The following is a 6000-nucleotide window of genomic DNA, read 5'->3' on the forward strand; positions in this document are numbered from 1 at the left end:
CTCCAGGACCTTGAAATGCTTCTTACGAAGTCACTGTTTCGTTGCCCGGGCGGTGTATTTGGGATCATTGTCATGCTGAAAGACCCAGCCACGTTTCATCTTCAATGCCCTTGCTGATGGAAGGAGGTTTTCACTCAAAATCTCACGATATGTGGCCCCATTCATTCTTTCCTTTACCGGATCAGTCGTCCTGGTCCCTTTTCAGAAAAACAGCCCCAAAGCATGATGTTTCCACCCCATGTTTCACAGTAGGTATGGTGTTCCTTGGATGCAACTCAGCATTCTTTGTCCTCCAAACACGACGAGTTGAGTTTTTACCAAAAAGTTATATTTTGGTTTCATCTGACCATATGACATTCTCCCAATCCTCTTCTGGATCATCCAAATGCACTCTAGCAAACTTCAGACGGGCCTGGACATGTACTGGCTTAAGCAGGGGACACGTCTGGCACTGCAGGATTTGAGTCCCTGGCAGCGTAGTGTGTTACTGATGGTAGGCTTTGTTACTTTGGTCCCAGCTCTCTGCAGGTCATTCACTAGGTCCCCCCGTGTGGTTCTGGGATTTTCGCTCACCGTCCTTGTGATCATTTTGACCCCACGGGGTGAGATCTTGCGTGGAGCCCCACATTGAGGGAGATTATCAGTGGTCTTGTATGTCTTCCATTTCCTAATAATTGCTCCCACAGTTGATTTCTTCAAACCAAGCTGCTTACCTATTGCAGATTCAGTCTTCCCAGCCTGGTGCAGGTCTACAATTTTGTTTCTGGTGTCCTTTGACAGCTCTTTGGTCTTGGCCATAGTGGAGTTTGGAGTGTGACTGTTTGAGGTTGTGGACAGGTGTATTTTTTTTACTGATAACCATTAATACAGGTAACGAGTGGAGGACAGAGGAGCCTCTTAAAGAAGAAGTTACAGGTCTGTGAGAGCCAGAAATCTTGCTTGTTTGTAGGTGACTAAATACTTATTTTCCACCATAATTTGCAAATAAATTCATAAAAATCCTACAATGTGATTTTCTGGATTTTTTTTCTCAATTTGTCTGTTATAGTTGACGTGTACCTATGATGAAAATTACAGGCCTCTCTCATCTTTTTAAGTGGGAGAACTTGCACAATTGGTTGCTGACTAAATACCTTTTTCCCACTGTATACTGAGACCATGTGACACTTAGATTGCACACAGGTGGACTTTATTTAACTAATTATGTGAATTCTGAAGGTAATTGGTTGCACTAAATCTTATTTAGGGGCTTCATAGCCCAGGGGTGAATACAATGCACGCACCACTTTCCCGTTATTTATTCTTTATAATTTATTGAAACAAGTAATTTATTTCATTTCACATCACCAATTTGGACTATTTTGTGTATGTCCATTACATGAAATCCCCAAAAAAATCAATTTAAATTACTGGTTGTAATGCAACACAATAGGAAAAACGCCAAGGGGGTTGAATATTTTTACAAGGCACTGAACATGTCTAAACAAAAGACTCCACTTCGGCCGGATTATTACATGACCCATCAAATTAGCCAGGGTGTGTCTGGTGGTGATTACGGTCATCTATTGTATTTCATGAACATGTGTACATATCTAGACAATAGTGACCCATCCACTTAGCTAGATGTGGCTGGGGTGTGGGTTATAGCATTTCCTTCACATGACCCATCTACTATGCAAGTAACCATTTCAGTGTAACGTTTACACCTTCTGTATCCTGTGCATGTGACAAATAAACTTAGATTTTATTTGATATAGCGTCTGTTTACCACATGGCCTCACATGTGAATCCTTAAAGAGATGGGTGGGGCTAAGGCTTAAGAGGGTGTGAACGATGCTGAATGGGTGTAGACAAAGAAGAGCTCTCAGTAGGTGTACCCAAACATTCAAAGGTCCATTTTTCTCAAAAGTGGGGTTACAAGTTTATGAACTTTCAAAGCAGAATTACTTTTCCATTGTTCCTCAACTGTAGTGTATGATGTGCCATTTTCTAGCTCTGGGTCTCTACTTTTATCCAATGTAAAAAACACAATTTAAAACTCTTCCGAGTCGGCGAACGCTTCGGCGCGTTCAAATCGCGGGCCGGCTTTAGGACCGCGCAGCATCCAAACCAAGTGACGCAGAGGGCTGCGTCGATTTCATGCAGAAATGGAGACCCGAAGCTACGTTTTGAGTGTTTGTTTCATGTAAATACACCAACTAAAACCAAAGTTATGATAATTTCAATTCCATGAAAAAAGTGCGTCAAAATATGCGCTCTTTTATGAGCGCTTTGCATTTATTATAATAACTTTGTCGTCTTTTTGTGATAAAAAGGAACGGAAAAAAACGTGTGCTTGTGCTAACCCGGTTCTTCAGGATGCACACGAGTATATAAACATTCATTCCCCACGACAACTAGCCATTGCGAAAGAACGAACGAGAGGAATTAGTTCAGTTCATGAGTAGTTTTGGAGAGTTTTTCACGAGTTAGTATTTCAATTGTTAGTATTTCAAGAGTTTTATTGTCAGCAGTATCGTTTTTGTGAAGCAATATGAGGCGCACACTTCACGTTGAACAAGCCGTCGACTTGTTATTCCAAATGAGCGATGAAGAAACTTTGGAAAGTTCGTCGTCAGACAATGAAAGTGGCCAGGATGACTTCGAGGACCCTGATTTTGTTGCTGAAAACGTGAGGTAAGAAGACAAACATTTTTCTAAAAATGAATTTGTTTTATTGCTTTCGTTTATCTTACTATAGTATTCTATTCTACTTCACTGTAGTGCAAATGCCAATGAACATCTTGAACTTTGAATAATCTTGAATCCGTTTACCTGTTTTGTATAGTGACGACGACGACGACGAGCAGCCTGGGCCATCAACAGCCCCCACCCCCCACAACAAGCCGACGGAGGCCATCACAGAGGGGGCGTGGAAGGGAAGGATCAGGCCAAGACCAGGTCAAGATCTCCAGCCCAGTCAGCAGCACAGCCAGAACAGAGCTCTGAGCCATGGAAAACAGAGACTGATCCTGACACTGCCCCACAAGCCAGTAGGTTCATGCCCCAGACCACCAGGAGCCCAGGTGGATTTGCATTCAGGGCACACACCAAAGGACCTCTTCCTGCTCTACTTCGCCGCAGATACAATGAGGACAATCTGCAGAAACACCAACAAACAGGCAGCAAGAAATCAGCGAGAAGGGGAGCAAATATCAGTGGACTGACGTTGATGTGGAGGAACTGCACAGATTTCTGGGTCTCCTCATCTACACCTCATTGGTGACTCTGCCTAGTATCCAGGACTACTGGAAACAAAGCCACATATTGTCTGTTTCATTGCCAGCGAAGGTCATGCCAAGAGACAGATTCCGGTCCATCTCATGGAACATCCACCTAAGTGATCCAGAGGAGGATGTCATAAATGACCAGCGCAAAGGTACACCCCAGCATGACAAACTGTTCAGGGTCAAACCTCTGATGGACGACATTCGCACTGCCTGCCAGGCTCATTACCATCCTAAGAAGGAACTGTCAGTCGGCTGAGAGGATGAGTGGCTACAAAAGCCAAAACTGGCATGACCCAGTACACGAAGACAAGCCTAACAAATGGGGATCAAGCTCTTTGTGTTGGCAGAGTCTAACAATGGCTACACTCTAAACTTCAACGTGTATGTTGGGAAAGCACACACACCCAGCGTGCATGGACTTTCATATGATGCTGTTATGGACCTCATTCAGCCATCACATCTTGGTACAGGATACCATATTTATATGGACAATTTCTACACCAGCCCAAACTGTTCCTGAGTTTGGGAAGTATGAAGTTTGGAGCCTGTGGGACCTACAGAAGCAACAGAAAAGGGGTGTCCTAGTGGCAGAGAAAATGCCCTCACCAGCAAATCGAAGAGGGGGTCTGTGAGATGGATCAGAGAGGATCGCCTGGTCTTTGTGAAGTGGATGGATACGCGGGAGGTGTCGGTGTGCTCCACAATCCACCCAGCGTTTTCGGGCGAGACAATCAAGAGGAAGGTGAAGGAAGGACCTGGGCTGGGTAGCAAAAGACATTCCCTGCCCTACCCCCCCATCATGGCCTACAATAAGTACATGGGAGGGGGTTGACCTGTCAGACCAGCTTCTCCAGTATTACTCAACCCATCGCAGAACTGCTCGCTGGTACGTACCCTCTTCCTGCATTTTTGGACATGGGAACAACAAATGCATACATCCCTGCACTGTGACATCAGTGCGACCAACAAGTCACACCCATGACGCACCAAGAACTTTGTGGCAGAACTTGTGGCCCAGCTGTGCGGAGTGACCCAGACAGGGGTTCCACTTCAAAAAAGCACCAGCCATGTTTCTGTGGCCATTGCCAATGTTGCAGAGGCCAAAGACAAAGCCACAGCAGGCCGCAGGGTTTGTCAACGCTGTAAACAAGTTGACAAGAAGAGGTTTGTCACACCATGGAAGTGCAAGGCCTGTGATGTGGCTCTCTGTGTCATTGTGGACAGGAACTGTTTTGAAGAGTGACAAATAGGGTAAGGCCAGTGGCTATACCTACTTTTTGTAAATAGTTGTGTATTGCTTGTATATATCACCAAAATACTTTTATATGTTCATATTTGCACCTTGTGGTTCAATTTGAAGCTTTTTTAAATGCTTGGTTCACCATGTTTGAGGGTTTTACAATAAAAAAACCATCTTTTTCTAAACAGACTTGTGTTTTCTGTGTGTGTTTGGGTCCAGTGTGTTGAAATAGTATGTCAAAGTGAAAACTTACTAACAGATCATATAGGTGAGGTTGTGCTGAAAAAAAAAGATACCCGACATTGGTCTGGTAAACATTTCTTTATCGTAGTATATCAGGGCAAAAATTGAAGGTACCCAAAAACGGCCAAAAAGCTCCAGACTCGAAGAGTTAAAATGTTGCTGCATAACGCTGAACCGAACCGATTCGGTCACATTTATTGTATTTAGACTGACTTAAATGTGGCTGTAGTAGGCCTATATTTATTCAAATAATGGTGACTGAAACAACCACATGATCCCCCTGTCTTAATGTACCTGTTGCTGGTCGATCTTGGCTCCTTTGTGGATGCAGAACTCAATGATGTCCTTGTTGCCTCCCATGACCGCCAGGTGAAGTGGACTGCTGCACACGACTTATCCAGGAAGTTGATGTGTTCCTCTATGGAATGACCCATCTCCTCTCCTGGACAGCACACACACACACACACAGGCAGATGTATGTACAAGTACACCCCCTGGACAGGATGCTAGATGCAGAGGGTTCATCTCAATAATCTAAAGTGGTTTCCTCTCCTCGTCTCCTCATCTTGAATAAGTATCAAGAGGAGAGGAGAGTGGGACTATTGAGACCTAAGTGGACAGATGTATTGAGTTGAATCTCTAAAGCATTAGGGTGTATCCTGTTCAAATGAATAACTCCAAACTTTGCTGTGTTTGGTTTCACCGTGTAATGTAAACTAGGGTGACAAGTGAACGAACATGTGAGTCTTCTAACTCAACTCATTTGCCCTTAGTCATGCCATCTGTGGATATCTGGCTAGGCCTGGCCTAAAAAATGTGAATTCCCATTTGGCCCCCAAAACTGACAACGACAGAAGCTTCACAAATATTTAGCTGTTGTACTAAACACATCAGTGTCCTGTTATGTATTACTCAGCTGCAGACCTCCCAGGTAAACAGTGTGTCTGTGCTGCGGTCTCTAATTTGTGTGGCTCCCCGGATGACCATTTAGGCACAAAATGGCTCCCCCTGTATCAGTCACAAAGATGCTGTATATTGACACAAAATGGCCACTGTGTATAATGCCGTGTTCAAGAGAACTTGAAAACTCTGACATTTCCGAGTTGGAAACTTGTTGTAGGAACATTTGGTGTGATTTTTCCCACTAAGAAAGTATCAGAATCGACCAATAAGAAGCTGTACACAAATGTGACTTATTTCAGGAAAATAGGCGTATGTCGCGCTCCTCTACTTCACACTTTTTGTTTA

The 6000-nt window shown here is 43.9% G+C and overlaps 1 pseudogene; it reads right to left on the bottom strand.

Annotated features, from left to right (window-relative positions):
- LOC121549452 overlaps positions 1 to 5194 on the bottom strand; it is a 62332-nt pseudogene extending 57138 nt beyond the window's left edge.
- Between the last annotated feature and the right edge of the window lie 806 nt (positions 5195 to 6000).

This window comes from Coregonus clupeaformis, unplaced genomic scaffold, assembly GCF_020615455.1.
Source record: "Coregonus clupeaformis isolate EN_2021a unplaced genomic scaffold, ASM2061545v1 scaf0924, whole genome shotgun sequence".
Classification (NCBI taxonomy): domain Eukaryota; kingdom Metazoa; phylum Chordata; class Actinopteri; order Salmoniformes; family Salmonidae; genus Coregonus; species Coregonus clupeaformis.